This window comes from Canis aureus, chromosome 25 (assembly GCF_053574225.1).
Source record: "Canis aureus isolate CA01 chromosome 25, VMU_Caureus_v.1.0, whole genome shotgun sequence".
Lineage (NCBI taxonomy): Eukaryota > Metazoa > Chordata > Mammalia > Carnivora > Canidae > Canis > Canis aureus.
Genome location: NC_135635.1, coordinates 4,961,151 through 4,972,686, shown reverse-complemented (window position 1 = coordinate 4,972,686; position 11,536 = coordinate 4,961,151).

The window sequence follows — 11,536 nt, the reverse complement described above, 5'->3', positions numbered from 1 at the left end:
TCTCGACTGTGGGATTATTTTGTTTGTTTATTTAAAACATATGTATCTAGTACCTCCTTTGTTTCATAAGTATGAAGGAAGATTCAATGAGGACTAGGTGTCTTTCTTTCAGGTACTCAAAATCTACTAGGAAAGAGTCTCAAAATATTTACAAAACAGTGTAGTAAGTGTTGGAATAGAGGGTTGTGCAAAATGTTCCCAAGAGGGTAGAGCTATACAGGGGGGCTTCGGAGAGTAGGCAACACTTAAGCCAGGTCTGAAAGATGAATAGATGTCCCAGAGGGAAAGATGAGACAGTGTAATGAGAAGGTGATGGAAGGAGGGGTGATTAGGAGGGGAAGGGGCATTTCAGGAAGGAAGAGAAATTACAGCCCAAAGAAGAGAATTGTGAAAGAGCAGGGATGTCTAAGCAATGGTAAGAATTTTGTGAGGCTGAAGCATAAGATGTGTGTGTAGCAGGAGGACAGTAGACAAAGCTAGGGAGACACATCAAATCAAATTCAAGAGGAGTCTTGTGCTCAGTTGAGGGGTTTGTCCTATGCTGTCAATAGTTCTGTATCCTAGACGGTTTTCTAGTATGCTCTTTGGAAAGGTTTCTTTATCAGTATGGAGAATACAGAAAGGTCTACAGAGATGATATGGAAAAGAGAAGGGCCTAAGCCAAATCAGGGCAGGAGAACAAAGAGAAATAAGGTTGTCGGTAAAGATTACATTAACCTGCTTGGGTTGCCATAACAGAATACTGCAGATTGGGACGCCTGGGTGGCTCAGCGGTTGAGCGTCTGCCTTTGGCTCAGGGTGTGATCCCGGTGTCCTGGGATCCAGTTCTGCATTGGGCTCCCTGCATGGAGCCTGCTTCTCCCTCTGCCCATGTCTCTCTCTCTCTCTCTCTCTCATGAATAAATAAATAAAATCTTAAAAAAAAAAAAAAACCCACACATATTTTTAAACAACAGAAATTTATTTTCTCATGGTCCTGCAGGCTAGAAGTCCAAGATCAAGGGTCCATCAACATTGGTTTCTGGTGAGACCTCTCTTCCTGACTTGTAGATGGCCACCTTCTATGTGCTCATATGGTCTCACCTCTGTTGAGACTTGGAGAAAGAGGTTGCAGCATCTCTTCTTAGTAGGATGCCGGTCCTATTGCACTAGGCCCTACCCTGTAACCTCCTTTAACCTTAATTACCTCCTTAAAGTCCCTATCACCAAATACAGTCACCTTGGGGGGTAGGCTTCAACGTATGAATTTGGGGAGAACACAATTCAGTCTATATCAGAGATATACTTGAGATGGTATCAAGAAGACTTAGTTATACCTATTAGATAATAGTGACTAATATTTTTACAGTGCTTTATAATTTACAATATTTTTTTCACCACCATTATCTGATTTTATCTTTACAACACTGTAGGAGGGGGATATTATCATTATCCTCATTACACAGATGAATAAACAGACTAAATGAAGTTAAATAATATGTTCAAAGCCATATGCTAGCAAATGGTGAACCTGACATCAGACCTGACCTTGGCCTCGGACTCCTATGCCATTCTGATTCTCTTGTGAGATGTAAGGGAACAAAGAATATTGAAAAGTTGAGGCCAGCTTGAAGATGCCTTACCTTTAATCTCTAGGGAAGCCCAGAATCTCTCTCTTAGGTCAACTGTGTCCACTGCTTTACTCGAAACATTTTCAGGCTCCTGCCTCCACTTCCACCATCCCCACGGAGGAAGTTCATACATTATCCCTGGCCTCCTCCTCTAAAGTCTTGAGAAACATACACTTCCCTTCTTCTTCTCTTTCCTGGGAAGGTGTGGAGGGTGGGGGAGGGGAAAGTGAACACAGATATCTAAAAGCTTTTCTTAAAAATGTACCCTTTTACACATAGAGTGCTCTTTCTCTCCCTCTTTGCTGGCTAATTCCTCTTATCCATTAAAATAAAGCTTACAGGGATCCCTGGGTTGCGCAGCGGTTTGGCGCCTGCCTTTGGCCCAGGGCGCGATCCTGGAGACCCAGGATCGAATCCCACGTCGGGCTCCCGGTGCATGGAGCCTGCTTCTCCCTCTGCCTGTGTCTCTGCCTCTCTCTCTCTCTCTCTCTCTCTCTCTCTCTCTCTCTCTGTGACTATCATAAATAAAAATTAAAAAAAAATTTTTAAAATAAAGCTTACAGGGGCACCTGGGTGGTTCAGTCAGTTAAGTGTCGCCTTCAGCTCAGGTCATGATCTCAGGGTCCTGGGATCACAACCCAGTCATCAAGCTTCCTGCTCCACCAGAAGTCTGCTACTCCCTCTCCCTCTGCCTCTCCCCACCCCCAATCCCTGGCTCATGCTCTCTCTCTGCTCTCTCAAATAAATAAATAAAATCTTAAAAAAAAAAAAAAAAACAAAACAAATAAAGCTTACAGACACCTCTTTCATGATTTTCTAAATTTAATTGATAACATGTCCATGATCACATAGTGTCCCAACATATCTCTATCATCATACTATGAAATCATCAAATTGTGTAAGCTCCTTCAGGGCAGGTAGATTCTTAATATCTAGCAATACCACCCACTTCATGTCTGTAACATGCTCCTTGAACAAATGAATGACTTTATACATTGTCACATTCTTCCCACACAATGGCACTCCCTTTATTCTTTATCATTCCTTCTAGATACAATCTGTCTGCTTGTATCACTCAGGGTTTAATGCAGGAAATAAAAGTTCCTCCAAGTACTAGGATCCCACTGTAGGCTGAAACTCTGGCAAAGAGGCTGCTATGTCTCCCACAGTCAGGAAGGGTGGTGTATCTGGAGGTCTCCACTGATGACTGGGTCTAAGAACAAGTGGCTACAGGAGTGATCCAGGGATCTGGAAGCTATGATCAGGACGTTGCTGCTGCTACACTCTGATGCAACCACCTCTCAATATTTACAAAGCTAGAGACATCACTGAATCACTGCTGTACAAATATATCACATCTCTATGACTTCACTTTCAGGAGAAATAGCCAAAATCATAGTACAATGGCCTTTGTCTCACTTCTGCCTTCTAAATCTCACCCAAAGACATCTGGCTGCCTACAAAGCATTCTGAGAAATATAATCCTTAGCTTTTCAGCCTCTGCAGTGTAGGAAAGCACACCAGAAGGAGATGAGAACCATATCGACCACTCTGCTAGTCTGAAATCTACCCAAGTCTTGTTGTTATCTACAATTGGATCTTTTCCTCCTTCCCCGTTCCCCTTGCCAAACACCAACCCTAGTGGCCGATTTAGTCTTTGGTCTAGGTCCTTCAGGCTATAGTTTGCTCTTTTCCATGACCTGGATGAAGTAAAATTTATTAGCTATGATTCCAAAAGCACAATCCTTTTTTTTTTTATTTTTATTTATTTATGATAGTCACAGAGAGAGAGAGAGGCAGAGACACAGGCAGAGGGAGAAGCAGGCTCCATGCACCTGGAGCCCAACGTGGGATTCGATCCCGGGTCTCCAGGATCGGGCCCTGGGCCGAAGGCAGGCGCCAAACCGCTTCGTCACCCAGGGATCCCCAAAAGCACAATCTTTAAAAGAATGAATTGACATATTGGACTTCATCAAGATTAAAAACTAATGCTCTTTGAAAGGCATTGTTTTTTGCTTTTGTTTTTTGTTTTTGTTTTTTAAGTTGGCTCCACGCCCAGTGTGGGGCTTGAACTCACAACCCAGAGATCAAAGTCGCATTGTCTACTGATTGAACCAGCAAGGCACCCCTGAAAGGCATTGTATTGTTAAGAGAAGTGAAAACAAACCACAAGCCAGGAGAACATATTGCAAATCACATACTGACAATGGACTTGTATCCAGAATATATAAATAAGTCTCAAAAATCAATACTAAGAAAATAAACCAGGGCGCCTGGGTGGCTCAGTGGTTGAGCGTCTGCCTTTGGCTCAGGTCATGATCCTGAGGTCCTGGGATCAAACCCTGCAGGGAGCCTGCTTCTCTCAGCCTGTGTCTCTGCATCTCTCTGTGTGTCTCTCATGAACAAATAATTGAAATCTTTAAAAAAGAGAGAGAGAGAGAGAAAGAGAGAGAGAGAGAAAAGAAACTGCCCAATTTTTTAAAAATGGGCAAAAAATTGGGGAATCCCTGGGTGGCTCAGCGGTTTAGCACCTGCCTTCAGCCCAGGGTGTGATCCTGGAGTCCTGGGATCAAGTCCCACATCAGGCTCCCAGCTTGGAGCCTGCTTCTCCCTCTGCCTGTGTCTCTGCCTCTTTCTCTCTCTCCCTCTCATTAATAAATAAATAAATAAAATCTTTTTTAAAAATGGGCAAAAATTTGAACAGATCACTCACTAAAGAAGATATATGGATGACAAATAACACATGAAAAGATATTCAATAACATTAGTCATTACAGAAATGCAAACTAAGACCACAAGGAGATACCACTATACACCTAAAATTAAGAAGTCTGATCTGAGTGTTGGTAATGATGTGGAGAAACTGGACCTCTCATATACTGCTGGTGGGACTGTAAAATGGTACAACTGCTTTGGAAAATAGCTAAGCAGTTTCTTAGTTAAACATACACCTACCATGTGATACAGTCATTTTACTTCTAGATATTTACCCCAGAGAAAAGGAAACACACGAGCATACAAAGACTGGTACACAAATGTTCTTAGCACTTTGGAATAGCAAAAGATGGGAAACAATCCCAAAACTCATAGCCAGGTGAGTGGAAAACCAAATTTTAGTAATCCATATGATGGGATAATGAAAAGAATAACAAGAAATGAACTATGATGCTATAATGATGATTGAATCTCAAATAATTATGCTAATTAAAAGAGACCAAATAGGGATCCCTGGGTGGCGCAGCGGTTTGGCGCCTGCCTTTGGCCCAGGACGCGATCCTGGAGACCCAGGATCGAATCCCACGTCGGGCTCCCGGTGCATGGAGCCTGCTTCTCTCTCTGCCTGTGTCTCTGCCTCTCTCTCTCTCTCTCTCTCTCTCTCTCTGTGTGTGACTATCATAAATAAATAAAAATTAAAAAAATAAAAAATAAAAAAATAAAAGAGACCAAATAATATCACCATACAGTTTGAACACAGACATAAAATTCTAGAAAATTCAAACCAATGTACAAAACCAGATCAGTGGTTGCCTGATCTCTGCCTGCCTCTGACCTCTGTCTCTGCCTCCCCCCCATCATGAATAAATAAATAAAATCTTTAAAAATAACAATAATAATAATAATAAATACTTCAAAAAACCCAAACTGGATGCTTTAAATATGTGCAGATTATTACATGTCAATTATACCTAAATAAAGCTATGAAAAAATTAAAGCAGAGACAGTTGGAAAGAAACCCCTATACTCCCTGTGTATATCCACTTATATGATTGTTTGATGTCTGTCTTTCCCACTAGTGTGAAAACTCCATAGAGGCTGACGCTATGTGCACAAGCACATCTCTAGTATTTAACATACAGTCTGGTGTATATTAGGTACTTGACACATATTTGCTCAAGAAAGGAGACAGAAGACTTGAGAATACCTGAGTTTTAACCTGAGTAAAAGAGGGAATGTGCTGCTGCTGATAGATAGGGTGGAAGGGGGTAGCCTGGGTGGCTCAGTGGTTTAATGCCACCTTCAGCCCAGGGTGTGATCCTGGAGACCCAGGATCGAGTCCCACATCAGGCTCCCTGCATGGAGCCTGCTTCTCCCTCTGCCTGTGTCTATGCCTCTTCCTCTCTGTGTGTTTCTCACGAATAAATAAATAAAATCTTAAAAAAAAAAAAAAAGATAGGGAGGAAGGGCAGAAACGAAGCAGCGAAGGTGAAGGAGAGCCAAGTAGTGTGCCAGCGAAGACAAAGTCAGTAATGGTTTCAACTAGTTTCAAGAAGGATTAGAAAAAGGCCATTTGATTTTTGGATTTAACAGTTAGAAGGGCTGAGTGAAGTAAGTCAGTCGGAGAAGGACAAACATTATATGTTCTCATTCATTTGGGGAATATAAATAATAGTGAAAGGGAATATAAGGGAAGGGAGAAGAAATGTGTGGGGAATATCAGAAAGGGAGACAGAACGTAAAGACTGCTAACTCTGGGAAACGAACTAGGGGTGGTAGAAGGGGAGGAGGGCGGGGGGTGGGAGTGAATGGGTGACGGGCACTGGGTGTTATTCTGTATGTTAGTAAATTGAACACCAATAAAAAAAAGAAAAAAACAAAAAAACAAAAAAAAAAACAAACAGAAGGCATTGGTGCCTCAAAGAAAGTGATTTAGGACACGCCAGGTTGTTTTTCCCCTCTCTTTCCCTCCTTGTATACAAAACAAAAACTTCTTCATACAGTGAAAGTATCCATTGGCTTCACTCTGTCTTCACTAGTTGACTCCCATCTAAGTCCTCATTCTCTGTCCCTGCTCTGCTCTGATAGCCTAACTCCTCCTTTCTTGGATGCCACTCTTGCTCTCTTACAATCCATTTGCCACAAACCAGGTAAAATGATTATTTTGAAACACTAACCGCGGCCTGTGCCTCATTCTCCCATGGAATCTTCTTGTAATTAGTTCTCTCTTTACGCTAATGGTTAACACTCTCATGTGCTTCAGCTGTGAAGCCTTCAAGTTTTGCCACCTTGTCTGTTGGAATCAGGAAAGGACTGAGTATTAGTTATATATTTCTGTCTAACAGATGACCCAAAACTTTGAGGCTTGAAACAAACAAAAAAACTTTATTATTTTCTTATAGTTTCTGAGAGTCAGGAATCTGAGAGAGGCTTAGCTGGGTGCTTCTGGCTTAGTGTCTCTCTCTGGGTTGCACTAAAGCTACTGGCTGGGGCTCCAGTCATCACAAGTCTTAACTGCTCTTTTTCTTTTTCTTTTTCTTTTTTTAAGATTTTATTTATTTATTCATGAGAGACAGAGAGACAGAGAGGCAGAGACACAGGCGGAGGGAGAAGCAGGCTCCCTAAGGGGATCCCGATGCCGGACTTGATCCCAGGACTCTGGGATCATGACTTGAGCCAAAGGCAGGTGCTCAACCACTGAGCCACCCTGGCATGCCTCCCTCCTCTTTTTTTAAAGATTGACTGTTTTTAAGAAGCCTCTCTCACAAGGCTATCAGCAAGATGCCTCCATTCCTTGCTAGTTGTCAGCAAAAGGCCTTAGTTCTTCACCACCTGGGCCTTTCCACTGAGCTGCTTGAGTGTCCTCCTGACATGACAGCTGGCTGTGAGTGATCTGAGAGCAGAGCAGATGTCACAGTGCCTTTTATGATTTATCCTCCCTGGCCCTCATCATTTCCACTCTATTGTACTTACCAAAAGCGAGTCATTAAGTCCAGCCCACATCGAAGGGGATGAGAATTAGATTCCACCTCTTGAAGGGAGGAGTCTCAAAGAATGTCAGGACCTATTTGAAAACCATCACCATAAAGCAAGGAAAGAAAGGTCTACCAACACCTTAAGGGGGAAGAAAAGATTTGGATTCTCAGTTGTGAATAACAATACAGAAGTTAATGCAGTGAGCAATTGTTATTAAAAGTACTTTTCTACCTGTGCTAAATGACAGAAGCAGGACCAGGGAAAGCAGATGAAGAGGCTGGCCACGTGTTTGGGGCTTGGAAACAGTAAAGGAATAGAAGAATGTGGACATTGGAGGGGTGGGAAATATTGAAGTAATTGATCTGAAACTCAGACTGGAGGCTCCATAGTGATATGGAAATAGCTAATTACTCCGAAGAATAAAGCATCTATGATAGCTCTTTAAGGTAACTGACTTAATGTGGGTTCCAGTTTCCTCATTTCTAAAATGAGATTAATAATGTCTGCATTATCTTCTTACTGAGTTATTACAGAAAGTGAAACAATAGCTGGAAAATTACTTTGAAAAGAGTAAAGCCTAGGGGGACACCTGGGTGGCTCAGTGGTTGAGCATCTGCCTTTGGCCCCGGTTGGGTCATGGCCCCAGGGTCCTGGGATCAAGTCCCACATCGGGCTCCCTGAGGTGAAGCTCCTCCCTCTGCCTAGGTCTCCGCCTCTCTCTCTCTCTCTCTGTGTCTGTCATGAATAAAATAAAATCTTAAAAAAAAGAAAGAAAGGAGAAAAGCGTTCTTCTAACACTTTTACTAGCACCACTTTCCAAAGTTAGAAGAGACTGATTGATATTTTAAAATATTGCAAGCTGTATCTTTTAGTTTTTTTTTTTTTCTCCTGCCAGTCTTCAGTAATAATAGGTCATAATACTTAGGTTGGAAAAAGAAAATTCCATTTGCTTCATTCCTGTTTTTCAGGAGTCAATGGATATGCAAATATGATCTAGGAAGTGAAAAGCCTCGTCCTGAATCTTAAACAGAATATTAAATACACAGAGGTATAAGTGATGGTGTGGATTTTAATGTGCTTCTTTCCCATGAGCTGCTTGTTCTCATAACCACCGGGCAGAACAAGGTCGGTGCATTTGAGATCAGGAGGTACTGAAGTTGTAAAAGTAGACCAGGAAAGGTGTGAGATACAGGAAAAACTGACTTCAGGGAAGCCACGTTTATCTCTACTTTTTGGGAAACCACAGTGGTTCCCTAAGGTTGAATTTAGACCAAGGGCCCCAAGTCATTCCCAGCTTCCCCGCCCCCCTTCCTGTTCTCCTCTTCGTCCTTGCCTTAGGCTGAGTTCAGCCTGCTTTTCCAGCTCCTCTTTAACCCTGCCACATCTTCCTCTTCTTCTGGAGTGTAGAACCTATTGCCATCTTCCCACCTTCCTCCCGATCTTCTTACACACCCCTAGCACTTCAAGTCAGGTACCACTGTTGTTTTCCTTCAAAGGTTTTATTAAATTAATATACACAACTTTACAAAATTACATTAACAATACATGTCAATTTTACAATGAGAGGCACTACAGCTTCATGATTAGGAGTATGGGCTTAGTCCATACTATACCTCTTAGTCCCTTTTACCTATTTCCTACCCTCCCACCCCCTGCCATGTTCTTTATGTTCTTTATTGTCAAATATATCATTCCTGGTTAATTTTATTTTTATTTTTTTTTATTTTTTAAAAGATTTTATTTATTCATGAGAGACGGAGAGAGAGAGAGAGAGAGAGAGAGAGAGAGGTAGAGACACAGGCAGAGGGAGAAGCAGGCTCCATGCAGGGAGCCCGATGTGGGACTAGATCCCAGACCCCCAGGATCATGCCCTGGGCTGAAGGTAGGCGCTAAACCGCTCAGAGCCACCCAGGGATCCCCCCTAGCTAATTTTATATCTCCTACCAGGAGAAAACATAGTAACACTGTACATACAATGCCATGGCTCTTTGGAAACTTTTTATTTTTTTTTATTTTTTGGAAACTTCTTATATTTTTATATTTTGGAAACTATATATATAGTTTTATATATAAACTATTTATATTTTTTTATAACTTTTATATTGACATATTCTGTCTCTGTAGTTCTTCTATACTATTTATTTATTTATTCCTGGCTGTGAAATAACTCATGACACCACATCATGTTGCCCTTGACTCAAAAATTATTACTGTGCCCTATTGATGATGATCACAAATGGAAGTCTTACTCAGAATATGTAGGAAATTTTGAACAATAGTTTTTTTGTATGGTCATGTTAAATTTTCATTCAGAATTTTATACTGTAAATATAGAACAACACCTCTTCCAACCATGTCTTCTCTTGTATTCTATGATCATAGCATTCCTAGACTGTGATCTCTTACAATGTTAACCACATCTCTATCTTCCAAACACCACCATCAACAGGCAATATATGTAGGGGATCTATGGGTGCAGGAAGAGGAATGATGACATTTGTGCATGCCTCATACAACATGACTTTTTTTTTTTTAAGATTTTATTTATTTATTTATTCACGAGAATACACAGAGAGGAGAGAGAGATTGGCAGAGACACAGGCAGAGGGAGAAGCAGGCTCCCTGCAGGCATCCCGACTTGGGACCCGATCCCGGGTCTCCAGGATCACGCCCTGGGCTGAAGGTGGCGCCAAACTGCTGAGCCACCTGGGCTGCCCTCATACAGCATGACTTAAGACTGACATGGGAAGGGCATTTTATCACCACGTCATTTAGAAGCAAAAGAGGACATAAGTTGGAAAGGACTTGTTGGTACTGTGAAGTGACAGTCTCAAAAGCATCTCTAAATGATATTGGAGGAGAAAAGTGGGGATACTCCCAGATGACTGCCTGATATGTGTTCCAAGGTTTTTGGAGGGAATGGAGTTACTTCCCTGGATGCCAGTGGTGCAGTAGACAGTGGGTGGTGGCATGCAGTGATGTACAGGAGAAAAGATGTCTGCTGCCCCTCTACTGTCCTCTGATGCTATGGACCCCAGGTAACTCCATAGTCAGAACATCGAAAGGAAAGGGTCAACACACGGACCCATACACATGACTCATGACCAAGGGGTGGGGAAGCTCTGTTGGTAGCTCAGAGGCCCGAACTCCTCTTCTGTGTGATCACAAATAGCCTTGTCAGCACCATCTTGGAGATTCAATCTCACCTGATTTTCCAAAAGGAATACTGTGCTGGCCAGAAAGAGTAGCTGGCTCATCAAGATGCCCTCTTAAAATTGAGACCTGGTCTCAGGGCCCAAGAGTTTCTCAGGCAACATGGGTTTGGAGAACACCATGAAGGAGAGAAACTGGGATAAGGGATCATTCAGGGCCCAGTCTGGGCTCACCTTTGATAGCATTGCTGGTCCTGGCTGGTCCCAGGCACATAAAGGAGACCTAGAAAATTTCCAGGAAGGCCCTGCGAAGCATGAGGCCCTCTGAGGCACAAGATCCAGGGCAGGAGTCCAGGAATAGGGTATTATAAGAAAGTGATTACTAGGTGACTTATGAGGATAAATGGTAAAGAGAGTTTCCATCTAGCTCTCCTTGTCACTGGGATTTCTCACCCTGAAGGAGAAGAAGAAAAGAAGCCAGCTCTCGTGATGTAAGGACACTCAAGCAGCCCTAAGGAGCAGCCCACATGCAGAGGAACTCAGGCCTCCAAGCTAATAGCTAGCATCTAATTGTCAGCAATCTGAGTGAGCTACCTTGGAAGTCATTCCCCCAACCCCAGTCAAGCCTTTGGATGCTGACTTGCAACCTCATGAGAGACCCTAAGCCAGAAGGGAATGGACAATTTGTTATCAGTGAATAGGTGACCTACATTTGTCAATACCATACAGATCAAACCCTCAGCAACTTATTCTTCCAGGCAGAGAATTCAACATTAGCCTGACAGGTTTCTTGTGCCTTAACCATGACATGGAATAGAGGTGCTGCACTAGTAGAAAGGTAAAAACCTCTGCAGTAACCTGTGTGGACTGATGATCAGGAAGCAGACCCTGTTCCCCAGCCCTTTAACGCAAGAAATGTGGCAGGCATGCGGGTGGGGTTGGAAGAAAAACCCCGAGGAAGACTAATAATACATTTTCACCTACTCTGGTAGAATGAGGTTCAGAGTAAAATATTAGGTTGTACTGCAGAAAGTAAAATTATATTTATCGCATACCTGTTTGGGTACTGAGAAGGATATCCTT